Source organism: Morus notabilis, unplaced genomic scaffold (assembly GCF_000414095.1).
Source record: "Morus notabilis unplaced genomic scaffold, ASM41409v2 Scaffold824, whole genome shotgun sequence".
In the NCBI taxonomy this organism is placed as follows: Eukaryota; Viridiplantae; Streptophyta; class Magnoliopsida; order Rosales; family Moraceae; genus Morus; species Morus notabilis.
In genome coordinates, this window is record NW_010366847.1 from 150,477 (window position 1) to 173,476 (window position 23,000).

The following is a 23,000-nucleotide window of genomic DNA, read 5'->3' on the forward strand; positions in this document are numbered from 1 at the left end:
ATAAGCCTTAACTCCAATTATTTACATATATATTTGGTCTCACTCATAAAACGCTTCTAGAGATTTTATCTACAAGAGAACATGTTTGTGCTGAATTATGATTCCCTAGCGCAGATTGTTGAGCTTAAGTATTAGGACGAAAGAAAGAAAGAAAAAAAAATCTTCGGAATTATTGAGGCAAGATACGAAAGGTACGCATCAAGTTGGGAAAAAAAAGTTCTTAATTTATTGATTCAAACAAGACAAAGTAAGGGTAAACATTAAACGGAATTCTAACCGTATTATTGAGATGGATCCCAAAAAAAAAAAAAGATTCTTTCTTTGAAAAAGAATGTGAAATGGCAGAAGTAAATTCATAAAGGGAGGAGAAAGATGGAAAGATTCTCAGTTTTTTTTATTATATATATATATATATATTTATTTATATATATTGGCTTCAATACATTTCGTAAAAGGCAATCGCAAATGGTGTTATGAATCTTCCAATTAGGTATGTCTTATGTGGTAGGCAAAATTTTGACTTGGTCTAAGATGCAAATATTTTTCATCCTTTTGGATATCATTCAATGAGTCGTAAAGTCCTGCAAAGTTGGACTGGGGCGTTTTCCTTCCAAGTCGAACCCGATTCCTCATGGAAGAACATGTTTAATGATGCATCTCAATCCTGAATATTATTCTTTTTTCATATTATCTAAGAGAAAGGAAAGTGATTGAAAAGAGAGAAAAATCCGTTTGGTTAATTTGCTACTTTTCATCGACATTATTGCATGTTAGAATTATTATCAATCGTAGCACAAACACTAACCCATAATTATTTTCGGTCACTAATTAGCTTTACGTACTTACCGTCCCATAAAAAATTTAGAAAGTGTACTCTGATAGTAAAACGGCAAGTCGTTTCTCAATGATGATTTTTGAAAGATCCAAATGTAGTTATGTCTTTGTTTATTTTCTTCAACTACTATATCCATTACAATAATCTCCAAGGAAAATGGCTTCAAGAGGGAACAAGGAAGCAAGCAAATGATTTAACACTACAGTTTAGGCATATTTTTCTCCTATGTTAATCTTTTCACTGCTCAAAACAAAAAATACTTTAGTGGAAAGCACTAATTGAATCAAATTAATTTGTTACAATATATATCTGCATATTGTAATGACATATTTGGGTGTGTTTGGAACTCGTTCCAAAATGATTCTGTTTTTTGTATGAAAATGAAAATGAAAACGTTTTCAATTTTAGACAGCAATCATTTTTGAAAATGCATTTGGTAGTTTAATCAAGAGTTTGTTTTCAGTGTAAAAAAACCCATTAATGTCTCTTTTTCTCTCTCTCCTCGAGAGAGGAGAAAACAAAAATAAAAAATAAAAAATGACTAAATGTCGTTTTTCATTTCTCTCTCATTTTATACTAAACTAAAAAATTGTTTTCATTTCCGTCTTTTGTCTTTATTGCGCCATACACCGTTCTGTAAACGTTTTCATTTTTCTTTCTCAATAAACGTGAAAAATAAAAACGAGATCAATTCTAAACACTACAATTGTGTCTGGCTGTCTGCCAATAGTTCTCTGCTATGGATTTGCAAGACGATAGAGGACATGACTCCAAATTTAAAAGAACCCCGTATAGTTAAATGGTTACTAAGTTAAAAATCCTTTTAAGTTTTTTTGTTTTTTTTTAAATGGAAGCAAGATGCCAATGTGAAACTGTAGTTTTTTTGTTTGTTTTGTAGCATTATTTATCATAGATGGAAACAAGAGAGAGATACATAAAGAAGCATACTTTTACATTACATATTACACAAATACACATTAATTGACTCCATCATGAAAACCAAAGGAGTAAGAGCATTATACAATAGAAACATACTAATAGGAGATACAGTTTGGTAGGTCTAAAGGATACAGTTTTCACTCCTATGTAAAATGAGAAGGGGCACAAAACAAGGTCCTTATAAAAGTATAACAACACAAGAGATCCTAGACGTAGTATTAAGTGCTAATTAATTAGCTCGAAGAGTATATTTGTTTCTGCCATATTCTGTAATCACTACTCCACCATAAAGCTTTGCTGCCTCGTTGCAGTCCATTACACCGCCGTGTGTTTTCGACGGAGGACCTTGCAATTGACTCCCCTCGTTAGGTTGTTGAACATGACCCTGATGAGCGATACCGGTTCGCAGATAATTAGGCCCTTTATGAGCAATTGGTTGTTGGTAATGCCCTTTAGGAGGAGCAAAAGTAGTTTGCACTTTGTGAGTCGTAGCAGGTTGTTGTTGAGCAACAGTGGCATGCAGATAAGGCCCTTTATAGCCGCAATCTTGCTGATTGTATTTTTGCCTTTGCTGATAATCGACAAAGGCATTTTGTTCCGCTCGTTTTCCAAAGTTTTCCAACATGATCTTCAGAGAGTCGTCTTGAGGCGGCGCCACGTAATACTCGTATTGCTCTTCTCTGACAGCATGGTAGTGCTCTTCTCTGATGACAAAGTGGCCCATAGAAAAGGAACAAGTGAAAGAAGTGTAGTGCAAAGCAAGTGAGAAATTTGACCTTGTTGGTTAACTGATGCGTTGTCTAAAGGGACACCCCCTCTTTATATAGAACCCAGGAAAGCTTACCCTACACAGACACTACAATACTTTCCATCTGTAGAAACTGATTCTTTATACATATCAATATTTGTGGTTGTTGTCGGTTTTCTAAAGTAAATATGATTAGTGGCGGAGCCACATTAGGTCAATTGGACCGTCTCCACTGGCCTAAAGTGACCTCTTTAAAGTTACCCCAACCAAAATTTTATTTTATCTTTTTCCTTTGAATCGCTCCTTAAATTTTTCCATTTATGACATTCATAAGAAATGTTTAATAACATTTAAATTATACCTCAAAATTTAACTTTTAAGTATCTCATATTTCAAACTCGCTAAATAATTCAATAATCAATGACATTAGGACATAAGGTGACAACTTGTGAATTGTGGACCTTGAAAGTGAATTGAATTTAATTTGAAGATTATTTGGATTAGAACTATAAAAAGTGTACTATTATTTTAGTTTAAAACTTTGATTTCCGTCTTGCCCTCACTGGAAAAAGTTCTTGCTTTCACTGAATATGACCTATAATCACCATGATCCAAAACACATGTAAAGGGAATAAGCTGGAGGCTTGGATTTTTTCTTCTAAGGAACAGGATATGGGATATTTGGTCTGATTTTGTTTCGGCACGGGTTCGAGAATAAATAATATTATTCTTGATATGAAAAGAATCCGCAACTGCTATTATTTGGTTTGTATAAGGAAAAGAGAATGCCGATTAAAGGCAATCCTTGTAGACTTTTTTATCCTTTTCCGACCTTATTCGCTTAAGTGTACTAAAACGTCATCATGGTAACGTAATAGAGTATGTCTAGCTAACAACATTTGATGATCAAAGCCTTGCTCTCCTTACCAAGTGACAGTGAAAATGTGCGATAAAACTAGCAAATACAACAGACAATAACTAAACGGAAAGAATTAGTAAATAGTAAATTAGGAAAATTTTACGAGGATTACATATTATACAATTATAACCAAAGAATAATTTTCTCAAAAAAGTAAACAAGGGGAAATGAGAGACTTTTTGAGAACCGAAAGCATATATGAAAGAATACTATTTGTGGATAAGTTTAATAAATTCTCGGAACTTAATTGGATAAGCTTGTCATTTTGCCTTCTGAATTTGGAAAACTGTCATTGGCTTCTCTGAAGTTCAAAATGTTAGCAAATTTGTCCCGCTTATCACTTGAATGGAAGAAAAAGCTAAAATAATACTAAATTTCAAATACGGAAATTCAGTTTAAGTTAAAATTTCTAATGATTAAAAATAATGATTTTTTTGCTCAGTGAATAGTGATTAAACCTTGGACCTCCACTACTACAAATTGCCCAATTTGCGACGAAATTATTTGCTATAAAAGAACGTCGCAATTACTTATCGTTTAACATGAAAATGATGTTGTCGCTAGTAATTCACTAGTCGTCACAAATATTTTGTTGGCGGCAAATGTTGTTTGGCGCCAACGTTTGTCGTCAAAATAAGATTATTTGCGGTGTTATGAACACTTTTTAGTATTTATTGATTAATTTACTTTTTAAGACTGATCTTAATACTGTGTTAACTATTTTATATCAATTTTATTGTTCTATTTTATTATTAAATTTTCTTATAATTTATATATTCAATAATTAATATTATTAGTAAAGTACAGCAAAAAAAAAATTATTTGCGACGACATATCTAAATTGTCGTCGCAAATAGTCTATATTACTAACGATGACACTTTGAAGCCTATGGTCGCAAAAGGTTTTAACTACGTTTGCGACGACTTGTAGTCGTCGCAAATAAGTTAGGGCACGTCATCATCAACGACATATTCGACGGTACATTTGTGACAACTTATTTGCGACGATTGCCGTCGCTAATATAATAACGATGACATTTAAAAACTATGTCGTCGCAAATATATTATTTGCATTGAGTTTTTTGCAACGACATGTCGTCAAAAATAGAATATTTAAGACGACAATATAGTTATTTGCGACGACAGTCCGTCGTCGCAGATAAGCTTTTTTGTTGGAGAGCTATCACGACCCAACGGCCAACGCGGCCGTAAACCCCCACCTCATACAACTGACCCTACCCAACTTACCCACCATGAACCACCCCAGACCCTGCGTGTATATATATATATATACATACACATATACATGCGTATATGTGTATATATATATATATTGTCTTTTTAAATGATATATAGGACAAATTTGCTAATGTTTCAACTTTGGGGGGAGCGGATTACTGTTTTCCTGATTAGAGGACAAAATGACAAATTTACCTGAATTCGAAAAATTCTATATAATTTCTCTTTTTATCTTTTGGGTGCTTCTGAGTGAAAAATATTCTCTTACAGGCGGAATAAATTAATTAATAAGCCTTAACTCCAATTATTTACTTATATATTTGGTCTCACTCATAAAACGCTTCTAGAGATTTTATCTACAAGAGAACATGTTTGTGCTGAATTACGATTCCCTAGCCCAGATTGTTGAGCTTAATTATTAGGACGAACGAAAGAAAGAAAAAAAAATTCTTCGGAATTATTGAGGCAAGATACGAAAGGTACGCATCAAGTTGGGAAAAAAAAGGTCGTAATTTATTGATTCAAACAAGACAAAGTAAGGGTAAACATCAAACGGACTTCTAATCATATTATTGAGATAGATCCCATTAAAAAAAATGATTCTTTCTTTGAAAAAGAATGTGAAATGGCAGAAGTAAATTCATTAAGAGAGGAGAAAGATGAAACGATTCTAAATTTTTTTGATTATATATATATATATATATATATATATTGGCTTCAATACATTTCGTAAAAGGCAATCGCAAATGGTGTTATTAATCTTCCAATTAGGTATGTCTTATGTGGTAGGCAAAATTTTGACTTGGTCTAAGATGCAAATATTTTTCATCCTTTTGGATATCATTCAATGAGTCGTAAAGTCCTGCAAACTTGGATTGGGGCGTTTTCCTTCTAAGTCGAACCTGATTCCTCATGGAAGAACATGTAGTTTTGAACGATGCATCTCAAACCTGAATATTATTCTTTTCCATATCTTATCTAACAGAAAGGAAAGTGATTGTAAAAGAGAGAAAAATCCGTTTGGTTAATTTGCTACTTTTCATCGACATTATTGCATGTTAGAATTATTATCAATCCTAGCACAAACACTAAACCATAATTATTTTCGGTCACTAATTAGCTTTAATTTAGAACGTGTACTCTGATCGTAAAACGGTAAGTCGTTTCTCAACAATATGATGATTTTTGAAAGATCCAAATGTAGTTATGTATTTGTTTATGTTTTTCAACTACAATATCCATTACAATAATCTCCAAGGAAAATGGCTTCAAGAGGGAACAAGGAAGCAAGCAAATGATTTAACACTACAGCTCAGGCATACTTTTCTCTTATATTCCTTTCACTGCTCAAAACAAAAAATACTTTAGTGGAAAACACTAATTGAATCAAATTAATTTGTTACAATATATATCTGCATATTGTAATGACGTATTGGGCGTGTTTGGAACTCGTTCCAAAATGATTTTGTTTTGTGTATGAAAATGAAAACGTTTTCAATTTCAGACAGAAATCATTTGAAAATGCGTTTGGTTGTTTTTTCAAGAGTTTGTTTTCAGTGTAAAAAAATCCATTAATGACTATTTTTCTCTCTCACCTGGAGAGAGGAAAAAATGAAAACAAAAAATAAAAAAATGACTAAATGTTGTTTTTCATTTCTCTCTCATTTTACGGTAAACCAAAAAATCATTTTCATTTCCGTTTTTTGTCTATATTGCGCCAAACGTCGTTTTGTAAACGTTTCCATTTTTCTTTCTCGACAAACGTAAAAAATAAAAATGAGATCAATTCAAAATACAACAATTATGTATGGCTGTCTGTCAATAGTTCTTTGCTATGGATTTGCAAGACGATAGAGCACATGACTCCAAATTAAAAAGAACCCCGTATAGTTAAATGGTTACTAATTAGTTAAAAATCCTTTAAAGTTTGTTTGTTCGTTTTATTTTTTATTTTTTTATTTTTATTTTTATATATGGAAGTATGATGCCAATTTGAAACTCTAGTTTTTTTGGTTGTTTGGTAGCATTATTTATCATAAATGGAAACAAGAGAGAGATACATAAAGAAGCATACTTTAACATTACATATTAAGAGAGAGCATTATACAACAGAAACATACTAATAGGAGATACAGTTTGGTAGGTGTAAGGGATACAGTTTTCACTCCTATGTAAAATGAAAAGGAGCACAAAACAAGGTCCTTATAAAAGTATAACAACACAAGAGATCCTAGACGTAGTATTAAGTCCTAATTAATTAGCTCGAAGAGTATATTTGTTTCTGCCGTATTCTGTAATCACTACTCCACCATAAAGCTTTGCTGCCTCGTTGCAGTCCATTACACCGCTGTGTTTTTGTGACGACTCGCGCCCTGGCGGCGCGGTCGCCATTCCTTAAACTACTACTAATAGGCTGAGTTATAGTCTAATCTATTACTTGTTATTAGACTATCGTCTCTTTAATTTACGTTTTTCTACGAGTAAATTTTTTTTCTTTAACCCTCGGATTCTTAACATATTCCTAGCATGTTCTTTTGTTATACAACAATTTATCCTTGCTAATACTTTAAGAAATCGGATATGGAACTAGTCCCCGAAACTTATCCTAACTTATTACAGTCTATAGTTCTTTACTAAGACAATGACCGTAACATATTTTTCTTAAAACTGAAACATATAAACTTGGTTCTATATTACATTATTCTGCAGCGGAATTTAATTTCTAAGCGAGCGTAGTAGAGACCACTCCCGTGTACACATGAAATTTCTGCCATCCTTGCCTCCGCCGGTCCATCAAGCAAAACTGCTATATGGCTGACTGCTTACCTTTGCTACCTGCACACGAGTAAACTGATGAGCTAACGCTCAGTAAGTATAAACATGCATACATCATAAACTAGAAAAATTTACATTAAGAATTATGATGCATATATGATCGTGTGAAACATGTTTTAAATTGCTTTCTGTCTTTATGTTCTTACTACTGTGGGACTGGGCCCCTGCCTACTGTTCTTGTTACTGTGGGCCTGGGCCCCTGCTTACTGTCTAGTCTAGTCGGAATCTTCACTCTTTGAGATTTCCTCACTTGGGAGGCCGATGACTCGTCAGTCTCTTTACATTACTGAACTTTGAGTTTTTCATTTCAAAGTGTTAAAAACTTTACTGAATAATATGCAACGTTTCTCTACGTGCACATGCTAACATAAAATGCATAATACTACTTGCATACTTTAACTATGCATAAGGGTAGCCATATGTTGCCCTTCTGCAATCTAGGGCACTAAGCCCTCCAAAATGTATAATCACATAGACTTAGGAACATAAGCAAATTTATAATTCTAAGTCTATCTACGGTTTACTCGAGTCCAGACAAACATATATGTCTATACTTACTAATAATCCGCTAGGATTCCCGCTTGCTAGAAGTTCTTTCTTGTTGTCTCGGCTTTCGTGCCAAAACCTGTTTCATGGAAATAGGTATAAATTTCTTATTCCAAATCACAATTCTTCATACTTAGATTCTTAAATCTAATTTACTCGTTTCTGAACCTCTTTCCCCTCTAGGCCGAATCCTAGTTCAACAGGCAGATTACACATATTTGTGTATCTCGGTTTCTGAATCTTAATCTGTTCATTTCCGAGCTTTAAAACATTTATTCATTCTCTAGAATTGAATTACTAACTCATTGCTTACTAACTAATTTTTAGAAAATTTCGGCAGAGTTTCGCCTTATTTTTCTCGTTTTCCAAGTTTTCAATAACTCGTTCTACTTCTAATTTTGGTACCTGGAGTCAAGATTCACATTCCTGAACACAGATTCCAACATGAAATTGAACAAAAACACATGTTCTTTCTTAATCTAGGCTCACGGATGTTCAATGGAAATCCACCAAAACTTCGTTCAATCGTTTTAATACTTACACCGTTAAACCCCTATTACGATGCTCTACAAAATCTCAGTTTCGATTTTTACTTTAACGGAAGTTTTTCTTAGATGGGTTACTATTCATCCAAATCAAGAAATCATAGAATTCTCATGAAAAATCCGAAATCTTACCTCCATAAGTTGAGGTTTTTCTCTAAACGTCTCAGGTTACGTTTCTACTAGACTGAACGGAAGAAATTTAAGTGAAAATGCTTGATTTCCCTGATTTCTCTTTCTCCGTCTCTCCCTAACAACTTTTTTTTCTTTTTTTTCGTAACTTTCTCACGTTTTTTTTCTTCTCTGCTATGCTTCACGTTGGCATTAGCTACAAAGTGTTATTTATGTGTAATGAAGTATATACTTAAACGTCAAGTGAGTCTCCAAGTATTGTCTCACGTAATACTTCACGTGGTATGCTAGCTACAAAGTAATGCCAAGTGTTTTCTGCATGCAATGCTTATGTCCACCTCATGGTAATTATTCTCTTTTTCTTTTTTTACAAACTTATCTCCACCTCCGGTAATAACGTGAGTCACCAATTTACATATAATTTTGCGTGTATATATATATATATATATATATATTCTTTTAGATAAACTAATTTCTTAAGAAACGTACTTAGAAATAATCATATATATATATATATACATATACTATAACTTTGTTCAACCTGCTTTTATTCTTTGCCATACCAAAGATATGTACTAGCAAATGAGTGGGTTCTATACTCAGGAAAATTTCACAACCAATACAGGTTCTATACTGCTTTTCTGAACTTTCGAGTACCCTGGGTCAAACTTATCATGTTCAACCTAATTCTCTTGGGTATCTCATTAGTCAATTTTTTTTTTTTCTGAAATTTTCATTTTAATTGATTCAGAATTGCCTAAAACGCGTACTCTCGCGGTACTCATTTTTTAGCAGTTTCCCGCTTTAACTGACTCAGGAAAATTTTGTTTCAGGAACTTTTACTATTTTCCTTGTTTCTAATATTTATACTCTTTTTCTAACTGGCCATTTGGTCACAAACCAAATATTTCAGTGTTTCATAACTAAAATATACTCGCTAAAATTTTTAACTTTTAACTGATATTTCACTATTTATAACTGATATTTATGAATTTTCTTTGTAAGAATATTCGTATTATAACTTTACACTTTTAGGGAAATTTTACCCCGTACGTAAAGTTTTTGCATAATATTTTCTTGATTATATCAAAATTCTACTACTTACTATTCCGGAAAGGATTTCGGTCAAATACCGGACTGTCCGGATTACACCTAAAATTTTCCCGGTCATTACATTCACCCATCCTTAAGAAATTTTCATCCTGAAAATTAGAACAAATTGGGATATTTCTGTCTAATTTATTTTTCTACTTCCCAAGTGGCTTCCGCGAGACTGTGATTTTTCCACTACACTTTAACCATTGGGATACTACGACTTCTGAGTTTCTTCTCTTCTCTTGCTAAAATCGGAACTGGTTGCTCCTCATAGGACAAATCTTCGTGAATCTGAATAGGCTCATACTGTAACACATGCGATGGATCCGAAATATACTTCTGGAGCATTGCTACATGAAACACACTGTGTACTGAAGCCAAATCTGGCGGCAGAGCTAGTCGGTAAGCTACCTTTCCTATTCTTTCAATGATCTCGAAAGGCCCTATGTAATATGGGCTCAGCTTACCTTTCTTCCCAAAACGTATCACACCCTTCATTGGTGCGACTTTCAGGAATACGAAGTCTCCTACTGAAAATTCCAAGGGTTTTCGGCGTTTATCTGCATAATTCTTCTGCCGACTTTACATTCTCCAGAGTGTTTCCTTCCACACATCTGGCAGATAGGAACATTGGGACTGGTATACTGGTCGTGCTTCTATTGGGAATTTCACTGACTCTGATTGCAATTTTCGCTGAAATTACCCTTTCTCTTATTGGGGTTTTGCTGACTTCCATGCCCAGGTTTCGATCCCTGGTTACTTTGGCTTTCTTGACTTTGTTGTTTGGTACTAAGGCTTTGCTTAGTGGGTGCATGTGCCTTTTCTCTCTACTTTTTCTTATCTTCCCACACTTTAGCCTGTTCTTCTCTAGATTTGGCAATATTATGCTCTGCACGTATTGCCCGGTTCACTAAATCGGCTATTGTGGTTGGTGGGTACTTCTCACTCTGCACAACGGTGGCAATATCTGTTGGAAAATTAATGACATCGAGTGCGCAGCGGAAGTTAGAAATTTTAATCAACGTCAAAGCCAAACAAGAACATGTTCATGATGCTATATAACATAAATACTAAAGATCTAAAACATACCTTTTGAGATTTCAGGAAACTGCACGTCTGACAGATCTAAGCGTTCCAAACAGCAACCGGAAGAGCCTCAACCAACTGGTCTTCTTTGCTATTCTCGTTTCCACGATCGGTGTGCGGGTGGGCACACGTCGTTTAATCTCCTCTAAGTATTATTGATCTCCTTCCAATCACAAGAGAGCCAAAGAAAAAATTGTTCTTGAGAATTAAACAATTTTTTCCTCTCAGGAATCTTTTATCAATAGCCTCCAAAAAGTCTCTCAAGTGATTTAATGAGTAATGTGACTTAATAGGCTATTTATAGTGTTTTGGAAGTCATACTTCCGTAACAATTAGGTTTCCCAAAGTTCTAATCGCATCCAGAGTCGATTTTCCCACGTCAGCATGCATTTTATGTTACAACCGGTTGACCGGTGACAAAGACGTTATAACTCACCGGTCGACCTGTCTTCACTAACCGGTCGACCGGACCGGTCGACCTGTGACCAGTCTACCCAACCGGTCGACCTGTCTGCACTGACGAAAGTTGTTTTTCCTAGTTTTTCAATACGGGAAACTTGCATAGAGCCTCAGTTTTGATTCAAGCAACCCAATAAAGAAATTGCATGTTCAAAACAGTCATATAATAGTCTTCCCATATTAAACAACTCTTAAAACAATAATTTAACCAATTTATTTAGAATTAATTTATCAATTAATTCACCCATGAATTAACTTTGAACCTCTCGTTACGAAAATAACACAAGTTACCAATGTGTAGGAAATACACCGTATCGTTACAGGAAATTATGTGAGCTAGCAAAGGGACTGGAGCTGCACTCTCGATTTATATAGCGTATTTACAAAGCTCTGATTAACTCTAGTCCCTGACTCAATATATTAGTGTATCATCCCCATAGGATATCCATAATCGACTTAAGGTCAAGTTCCGTTTTACCTTCCTGATTACATTTATCTTATGTTCCATTATCACACCATCAGAAAACCACTATTCGTACCATTACAAACAGTAAACCATTAGATAACATGGAGTAGTTTAATGGCCGAGCACTTGTATTTTCTAATCCACTGATAATGCATAAGAGGATATCATTGACTCTTTATAGGAGCTATGGATTCCACTATCTATGAATAACGAATCTACGCATACACGAGTCATACCCCCAATGTACCGGCAAGCGTACCTTTACATAATGTTAGGATGTCTCCCTTTAGTACATCAAAGGATACAAGTCAAGCATACGGGTTCATTATCCATCTCAGGATTAAGATGACAACATATAATTCATCAAAAGTGAATTGTTTTATTCAAACAGAATTATTAATTAAAACAATTCAACTTTGGTCCGATCCAATATAGATTTCACCATTAGAAACTATATCAATGTCATGTATAAAATGTTGTTTACTCAGTTTGCTCATTCTAACATAAACTTAGCATAAACTATATCAATGTCAAGTCATTCTAGCATTAATAACTTAGCATAAACTCACCATTAAGATTGTACTTGAAGACAATAATTCTATTGTATCTAAGAATGGGGTCTTTGTGGGAAAGGGATATTCTTATGATGGCATGTATAAACTTAGCATTAATAATAAAGATGATGTGAATTCTCTTTATATTGTTGATTCTTTTGATGTTTGGCATGCACGTTTAGCACACTTAAATTTTAAATCTTTGAAATATATGTCTAAACATGGTTTAATTAATTGTAAAGATTTTAAAAATGATAAGTGTGAAATTTGCATACAAGCAAAGATGACTAAGAAACCCTTTCCTAGAGCCGAACGAAATACACAAATATTGGATATGATTCATACCGATATTTGTGAGTATAATGGACTTTTGACAAGAGGAGAAAAGAGATACTTTATCACTTTCATTAATGATTGTTCTAAATACACTTATGTGTATTTACTTAGAATAAAAGATGAAGCCTTTGATAAATTTAAAATTTATAAGGTTGAAGTTGAGAACCAAAAAGATAAGAAGATCAAAATGGTTCGAAGTGATAGAGGTGGTGAATATTTCTCAAATGAATTTAATGTCTTCTGTGAAGAGCATGGTATTATTCACCAAAGGTCAGCGCCTTTCACTCATCAACAAAATGGATTGACTGAAAGAAAGAATATGATTTTTACCGATATGATTAACTATATGCTTCTTAATGCTAGATTGCCTAATAATTTATGGAGGGAAGCTTTACTTACTGCATGTCATGTTCACAATAGAATTACATCTATAAAAACACATGTATCTCCATATGAAATATGAAAAGGAAGAAAATCAAACTTGATGTATTTAAGGGTGTGGGGCTGTCTAGCCTTTTATAGAGTGATTGACCCTAAATCATTAAAGTTAGGTGCTAGAAGAATTAAAAGTGTTTTCGTAGGATATGCTAAAAATTCTAAGGCTTATAGATTATTGAATCTAGATTCTAATGCCATTGTGGAATCAAAAGATGTTGAATTTATTGAGAACAAGTTTAGCCTTGATTCTTCCACTGAATTAGAATATAATGTTAATCAACCATGTGTTGATATTCCCGGTACCTACACTAATAAAAGGAAATAGTCTATGACATCTTTCGAACCGAGAAAAAGTCAACGTGAAAGAAAAGAAAAGGACTTAGCACCGGATTTTATTATATATCAAGCTTTAACCATTTTGGTTGAAGGAGATAGAAATGGTGTACTTAATAAAATACCATTGTTGCTTAATGTAGAAGAAGATCCAAAGACATTTAGTGAAGCTATGTCTTCTAGGGATGCCTCCTTTTGTAGAGAGGTCGTAAATGATGAAATGGATTCGATTATATCGAATCAAACTTGGATCTTGGTTGATCTTCCTCTGGGATCAAAACCAATAAGCAACAAATGGGTGTTTAGAAGAAAGTACAATACTGATGGGTCTATACAAACATTCAAGGCTAGATTGGTAGCCAAGGGCTTTAAACAAAAACGTGGTATAGACTACTTTGATACATATGCTCCGGTAGCTAAATTGACATCCATAAGAGTGCTATTTGCAATTGCATCAATATACAATTTGCATGTGCATCAAATGGATGTTAAGACGGCTTTTCTAAATGGTGATCTTAATGAGAAAATGTATATGGAACAAGCCAAAGGGTTCGTATTGCTTGGAAATGAAAAGAAGGTTTGCAAGTTAGTCAAGTCGCTTTATGGTTTAAAGCAAGCACCAAAACAATGGCATGAGAAATTTGATAATGTCATTTTATCTCATGGTTTTAAGCATAATAATGTGGATAAATGCATATACTCTAAATTTATAAATAATTTTGGTGTGATTATAAGTTTATATATTGATGACTTGCTTATCTTTGGAACAAACATGCAAGGGGTAAATGATACCAAGAAATATATAACTTCACAATTTAAGATGAAAGATCTTGGTGAGGTAGATACTATCTTAGGTGTAAAAGTGAGGAAGCATAGTGGGAGTTACTCGTTGTGTCAATCTCATTATATTGAGAATGTGCTTCTTAAATTTAATCAGTTGAAGTTTAAATAAGCGAATACCCCATATGATTATAGTATTAAATTACTAGAGAATGCATGCCGAGCGGTGGCATAGCTTGAGTATGCTAGTGTGATTGGTAGCTTAATGTATGGCATGCATTGTACAAGACCCAACATAGCATTTGCGGTATGTAAAATGTCTAGATTCACGAGTAACCCGGGTGTTGAATATTGGAATGCAATTGGTAGAGTACTTGGTTATCTTAAAAGAACTATTAATTTGGGTTTGTCATATAATGACTATCCGACGGTACTTGAAAGGTACTCGGATGCAAGTTAGATAACAAGTGCAAGTGATAACAAATCCACATCCGGTTGGATTTTCACAATTGCGGGAGGAGCCGTCTCTTAGGCTTCTAAGAAACAAACGTGCATAACTCATTCTACGATGGAGAGTGAGTTTATAGCACTTGCCGCTGCGGACAAAGAAGCGAAATGACTGAGAAATCTCCCAACTATAGAACCCAGGGAAGCTTACCCTGCACAGATACTATAATACTTTCCATCTGTAGAAAGTGATTCTCTATACACATCAATATTTGTGGTTGTTGTTGGTTTTCTAAAGTAAATATGATTAGTGGCGGAGCCACATTAGGTCAATTGGACCATCTCCACTGACCTAAAATGACCTCTTTAATGTTAACTTAACCAAATTTTTATTATACATTTTTCGTTTATATCGCTCCCTAAATTTTTCCATTTATGACATTTATAAGAAATGTTTAGAAAGATTTAAATTATACCTCAAAAATTTAACTTTTAAGTATCTCATATTTCAAACTCACTAAATAATTCAATAATTAATGACATTATGACATAAGGTCACAACTTGTGAATTGTGGACCTTGAAAACTTTGATTTCACTCTTGCCCTCACTGGAAAAAGTTCTTGCTTTCACTGAATATGACCTATAATCACCATTACCCAAAACACATGTAAAGGGAATAAGCTGGAGGCTTGGATTTTTTCTTCTAAAGAATAGGGATATATTGTTCTTGATATGGGGATATATTGTTCTTGATATGAAAAGAATCCTCAACTGCTATTATTTGATTTGTATAAGGAAAAGAGAATGCCCATTAAAGGCAATCCTTGTAGACTTTTTTTATCCTTTTCCGACCTTATTCGCTTAAGTGTAAAACGTCATCACGGTAACGTAATAGAGCATGTCTAGCTAACAACATTTGATGATCAAAGCCTTGTTCTCCTTACCAAGTGACAGTGCCAATTTGCAATAAAACTAGCAAATACAAAAGACAATAACTAAACGGAAAGAATTAGTAAATAGTAAATTAGGAAAATTTTACGAGGATTACATATCATACAATTATAACCAAAGAATTGTTGTTGTTTTCTAACCTTATCTTTATTTTTTCCCACAGATTTTCAGAATAACCATGCTCTTCATTTACGGGGCAAATATTGAAACATGAAAATTCAATATAAATATAAATTTAATATAAATAGCATGTTGTATGCTGTGAATAAAAGTTCTAGATATTTGTTTTACAAGGTGAAACGACATATTACCTAAACTACGAGTTGTTTAGTTTGGGAATTTTGTTCTCCTTTGATGGTATATGAACCTCAGAAAACGACATCAAAATTGTAAAAGGGGATTAAAGACGACACGGGCACTCACTCACTGAAACAACGTCAACAAAAGTGAAACATCAACAACTTAAAAACGGCATCAATAAAAAAAAGCGACATCAATTTAGAAAACGACAACAAAAGAGATTAAGCATGTTACTCTATTCAGCGTGCAAAGTGTCGGAAAAAATGGCTTGTTAAGCCATTTTAAAGGCCCATTTTGAGGCCCATATTCGGATGGGGCCCAATAGGTTTACGGGACGGGTCTCGATGGATTTGCGTTCTCCGTCGCGAGGAGATCGAAATCGAGTATTCATACACTCAAAATGGTTTTTGGGTGAATGAGAAATTGATGGTCTAAGTATGGTACTTAGAACGGTAAGTGAAGAAGGAAAATTGCAAAAATCTCACATTGGCTAGGAATGAAGCCAATGTGGTGTTTATAATTGATTGCACTTTGAAACTTAAGTAAGCATGTATACTAGAGACACTCTCTTAGCCAATGTGTGCGTCCGTGACTTACGGATATGAATGTTGAATTGGAAAACTTGTTTTGTGCGAGCTTATTTTTGCAATTTTTATTTTTGCTTCAGCCAAGTCCTTCCAGCTTCCAGCCGTTTGGCTAAGCATAAAGTTGTGCTTAATGGCTGGTAAATGAGCATAATGGAGGCTTACTGGTGTGCTTAAAACCAAGCTTAATTGTGATGATAAAAGCTGATTATTGCATTAGTTTTTCCTTGAACATGGATATGCTTTGTGGCTGGATTCATCATGGAAAAACAAAAACGTTTTGCTCCATTATTTTGCAGACTAATGACTGGAATAAATCTGGGTTATTATACCATAATGTCTTGGTGTAACACCCAGATTTGGGAGCCTATATAAAGGCCAAACTCCACATGAACAAATCACACATTTTCCAGAAATCTTTTCCTCTCTCTCCGTTTCTCTCTTGCTTCCAAAGTTGTGTGTTTCTTTGTCTTGTTTTGTTCCGTTTTGGTGATAAAGGAAAGATCAAGTTCTAGTTCGCTGGACGGTTCCGAAAGTGCATCGAGCTACCGTCGTTGTCGTTGTATCCTGGGAGACGAACATCCAACGTAACCCTAAGCACACGCCGGAGGGGACGAATCTGTTTTAAGGAAAACGTGGTCCACGTGCCTCGACATCCTTGCAATTTCCAATTCCGAGTTTGGTAGAAAGATTCAATTTACAATTGTATGAATTTCGCTTTTGTTATTCCTTAACTTGTTCCTCTTTTGTATTATCCATACTATTTCGGCTAACACAAAGTTCGTTAAGAGAAAGGTGTCCCTCGTTTTATTATGGAATATGCTCCAATAGCTTACTTGTTAGCACATAAAATTTCTAACCGTCTTATTAGCTACATATGGATTTGGTTTTGGACCTTTGGTCCATTGTAAGCATGCAGGATAATACATAAAACCATGCAATGAGCAGAGTGATACATAATAAAGTACTTTTCATATGTATCTTCTCTCTGCTTGCTTTATTTGTTTATTTATTTTTTGGAAAAAGGACAGAGCTGAAATATAATTTCACAGATAAGTTCTACGATACAATGCACAAAAAAGCTGTGGCAGGCTTACTAAAGACTAGGAGATCAAATTTATACGGTCCTACTTCTAAGTAAATTACAGATAACATAATATATAGCACTTGATCAATCCCAAAGAGGCCGTTTGTCATATCAAAATCTATGAACACCACCCCACCAAAAAGCTTTGCCACCTTGTTGGAATCGATCACGGTCCCGGGCTCTTTGGCTTGAGGAAATATTTGATTCCCCATGTTATAGTCTGTTGATGAGGAATATTTGGAGCTCTTTGTTCTGCTCTTTCGGCAAAGTGTTCAGACAGAATTTTCTACTGGATCTTCTAGTTGTGCCATCTAATTAATGTAATTCAAGGAAAAAGAAAATACACAAACACGAATAAAATTATGATCTGTTTTACTGGTCAATGGACGTAAAAGGCATATCCCATATGCCACAGAAGTTTCCTAGCTAGCTCCCACATAGATTCTATAGGACAATTTACTTGGCATAACAATCCATTCATAAGAGGACTCATACCCATTGACAAAAGGTCAAAGGGAAACAAGGAGAAATTCAAAACAAGGGATATAACAACTTTATCCTTTGTTGGGTGGTGACTTGTCTTCCAAAAATAATATATAAACTCATAATTTTAACTTCCAATTTTTTGCCATTTGTTCTCGATTATAAAACTACTTCAGAGATTTTATTGAAAAGTGCACAAGTTGTACTTATTTAGACATTTTATGTGTTGAAATATGATTCCCTTTCCACTAATTTTGAGCATGAAAATTTTTTTTCTTAATTATGACCAGTTAGACAAGAATTGAAAGGTATATGTTGGGAAAATAAAATCTTAATTTTTTGCTTTAGAAGAAGACAATGTACATATCAAATGAAATTCTAGTCAAATTATTGAGAAAGATCCATAAAGGGATATCAAAAAAGGATTCATTCAAAAGTGGATGAACTAGAATTCATCAAAAGTGGAGAAAGAGGAAATGATTCTTTCATTGATTTGTTTCTATTCATTTAGCGGTAGGCAAACTTTTGACTTGTTCTCAGATGCCAAGTTGGATTCTTTTGGAGATTAAATCGCCCATAAATTCCTGAGAACTTGGATTAGGTTTAGATTTAGTTTTATTTATTTATTTATTTTTATTTTTAAGAATCGTGGTAGTCACGGGACTTTTTCCTGCTTAGTGGACCTGAGTCCTCTGTATGATTCATCTCAATCCTAAACATTATTGTTCTGTCTTATCTACAGAAGGAAAGGGATTGAAAAGAGAGAAGATGTATCTGGTTTGCTACTTCGAGTCATGTAAATTATTGCATGTTTGAGTTATTAACAAAGCCACAAACACTAATACATATTGGTTTCAGTGATCACTAAGTTTTACATACTTACCTTCGCATGTAAATTTAGGAGATATCAATTAACAACATAACTAATTTTCTTAATAAACATCTATATATTGACAAGTAATTTTCTTAATAAACATCTATATAATTAACTAATTTTCTTAATTATGGTCATTAATTTGCCGTACTATTGACAAGTAAGAACTAAAAAAGGTTGCTTGTTCATCTATATATTCTGCAAGACATTAATCAGCGTCCAAGACGGCAAGTTGTTTCTTCATGGAGTTAAATATATTTTATTATAACTACAAATGTAGAACTTTAACGCAGCCCCATGAAGGTAAGAAAAAGGAAAACCAACAACCAACAAGACAAAGAAAATCAATAAGATTCCTTGCGTTCTTGTTTCTTGTTAGGGTTTTTTAGTGTTGGCGAAATTTATTGGCAATAGCTGTTTATGTTTAAAAAAAAGAAAAAGGTGATAGCCGATGAAGACTTGTTGTACGTGAGGAGTTTAACAAGAGTTTGCATTTAAAGTTGAAGAAGATAATATGCTGATACAACATGGAAGATATGCTCTAATTTGAATTTGAACACCAAAGTGCTGCAGGTTTTGGGGTGTTAACATAGGGATTATGTTGTGTTCAAGTTTTGAAGTTTAAAAGGAGGCGTAGATAAGGATGTGCTGCTGCTCAAGCGTGAAGATAAACGGTTGTGTTTTGTTATTCAAGTTCAACTTGGATTATGCTGCTTGAATTTGAAAAACAATGGCCTTGTTCATTTCATTACTCAAGTTATGACTCAAATCATATTGCTACAGTATTTTCTCTCATATAAATTCAAATTTAATTTTTTTGCTACATTATTTTTCTCTCACATACACAACTCAAGTCATGACTTGAGTTGGGCAAATGAACACACCGAATATGACTTAAATTGGAGCGGATTATTATCTAAGTGAAGGTAATGTGAAGACAACGTTTGGGATAAGTTCAAGTATAACCGAGATTGGCTTGGATTGTTATTTACGTGGAGGATTACAAAGTCTATGTAAAGGTCTCAAATTGGCTCACATAGGTACGGTTTGATAGAATATTTTCAGAGGAGAGTCTGTGAGATTTTAGAGCCTTGAAGATTTTGTAGTAGTTCGTTCTTAGGGAGAAGAATTAGAAGCTTTCAGGAGGAAGCACACTGCCAGCTGAAGGGATTTTTCCATACAATTTTTGATGACGAGTGGTGCTCGCTGAATAAGGTCATCAAGTAGATTCGACATAACTGCGACATTGTCGAAAATAGAGTCTTTGAGTGTATAAGTCTAATTGGTGATTATAATCATTGATACTTAGTGAATTGTTCACTCTCTGAGCGTGACCCCGCGGATGTAGGTTGTTACCGAACTGCGACACCAATTCCCTGTGCCTATTTATTTACTTCTTTCGGTAATTTATTTTGTTGGACATTAAATATATTCGGTAAATTGCCAGAAATAGATCTAACCTTTATTTATTTATTGATTACTATTATTATTAACATTACAACTACTAAAAGAATATAAAGTAATCAATGAATAATTCAGCATTTTATGTGTTGAATTAAGGCTTATTTATATGCTAATTAGTCTTTTTACTTATGCAAACAGTAATCAAGGCATGGTTTTCTAGTATCTCCAACTTAATAAAACTATATTCTACAAGTTTGATCAACTCTAGTAGTTTCTGTATTTGGTTTGAGTAGTCACGTTCTTTGTCATGGATGGAAAGAGAGATAAACTTAAACAAAGCATACTTTATAAACATTACATTTTACAAACTGACAAACATTTTACTCCTGTATGAAATCCAAAGGAGTGATCAGCTAAACATATAATTACACAAGTCGAAAGTAGGACTACTTTTCTATATCACAACACAGACCATGCTAAGGCTGTTAAACAGCTTAACAAAGTCCTGGGATACAGTTTACACTCCTACTGTAAATAAAAAAAAAAGAAAAGGAGCACAAAACAAGGTCCTAATTGTAGAAGTAAATAACAAAGACGCTTTTAGTATACTAAATTCTAATTAAGCACGAGGAAATTTGTTCCTGCCATATTCTGTAAACACTACTCCACCATAAAGTTTTGCTACCTCATTGCAGTCCATTACACCGCCGTGTTTTTTCGACGGAACTCGCGGATAATTAGGCCCTTTATGAGCAAATGGTTGCTGGTAATCCCCAGCTTCATGAAGAGGAGTAGCATAAGTTTGCACCTTGTGAGTCATAGGAGGTTCCTGTTGAACAAGAGTGGTGTAGAGATAAGGCCCTCTACAGTAGCTTTGATCTTCTCTGACGACACGGTAACGCTCTTCTCTCATTATGACAAAGTGTTCCATAGAATGAGCAAGGAAAAAAGAAAGAGTAGTGCAAAGCCAGTAAGAACTTTGAACTTCTTGGTTTAGTGTGTAGAGGCTAAAGGGCTAAACCATGCTTTATATAGCTCCCACAAAAGCATATCCCACACAGATCCTACAAAACTAATTTCATAAGCAACTTGGTCACTATTAATTATCCAAAACATAACACATGTAAAAAGGAATAAAGTTGTTAAGAAAAGGTTGAGGATAAAGTCATGCATTTCTATTCTAAAAGGCTTGAAGGAATAGGATATGGGGAAATTTTGTCAGATTTTGTTGTGGGACGGCTTGTGGATGAATGAGAATAGTCCCTTCAATTATTTGGTTTCTTTAAAGGAAAGAGGATAACCTTCCTTTTTTTTTTTCAAATTTCTAGAATGGATAGAAAAAGGGATCGTCGGTATCCTCACTTCCCACCCAATACTTATGTTTGGTAGGATGGATAGAAAAGAGGAAGGAAATATAAGTAAAATACTTAGGTGAAAGAAGTAAAATGATTTTCTCTTTTGTTGTTTGGTAAAAGAGAAAGAAAAATGAAAAAAAAAAAATGTTAAATTTAAGGCATTTTACAATAATACTCCAATACAAATAAGAATATGATGAATTTCTTTTACAATGCTCAAGGGCCTAAACTTATATTGACCCATTCACAATTCATGTTGGCTGGATGTCCTAAATGATATATAGTCTCCATAAGACGATAGTTATTTATTTATCTTTTTGAAGCAAAGCTTATTTTTGTTTTATCGTTTGTAAGGAAACACAAGTTGCACTAGATATATAACAAAGAGGCCCTTGATAGCTGTAATATTCCATACTTTTATTATTATTATTTTCTTCCAGTCACTGTCGTTTTCAAACAAATGTTGTGTTCTCTGTTGGTGCCGTTTGTAGAGAACACTGTCGTTTTCTGGTTGATGTCATTTTTTTTTGTTTTTTTTTTTTTTGTTGTTGTTTATTCAATTCAATATATTTGGTTATACAAGTTACGGTATTTTTTTTAAAATAATATCGTATTTGTTTTTTATTTTTTTTGAATGTGTTTTTGTTTATTTTGTTATCGCTTGGAAAACTTGTTGTTCATTTACAAATGTTATCGTCGTTTCCAACTGTACGGTTCTTGTTATTTATTATGTTACCGTTGTTTTTTAAAATGTTATCCTTAACGTCGTATTTATAATCTGTGTTCTTTCAAAAATTTGTCGTTTTTTTTTACTTGAAAGTCATTTCTGTCGTTTTCAGATTGATGGTATTTGGTATTTATTGTCGTTCTTAGTATTTCCGTTTACTTGGTCATTGCCGTTTTTAGCATTGTCATTTATCATTTATTGCCATTCTTTATTATTGTCGTTCACACATTTTATCCTTTTTTTTTACAGGGCTTCGTTTATCATAGTTTTTTGTCGTTTTTTCATCAAATATCGTTTTTTTTCCCCGTCTCTCGAGTAACGGAGTTATATCTCATTTCTTTACAACGGTCGTCGTTTCCAATTTTCTTTAATCTGTGTTTCCAGTATTATCCTTTTAGACCTGCGGCTTAAGGACGGTAAAAATTCCTTTCGAAATCAGAGCTGCTTTCTATGATTATTTTTTAATCTCCCCCTGCTCCAACAAGATCGTCAAAGATAAGCGAAA

At 33.9% G+C, this 23,000-nt stretch overlaps 1 pseudogene; it reads right to left on the reverse strand.

The window, feature by feature from the left end:
- Window positions 1-9,944: 9,944 nt before the first annotated feature.
- On the reverse strand, window positions 9,945-21,326 carry LOC21388729 (annotated as a pseudogene).
- Window positions 21,327-23,000: the final 1,674 nt, after the last annotated feature.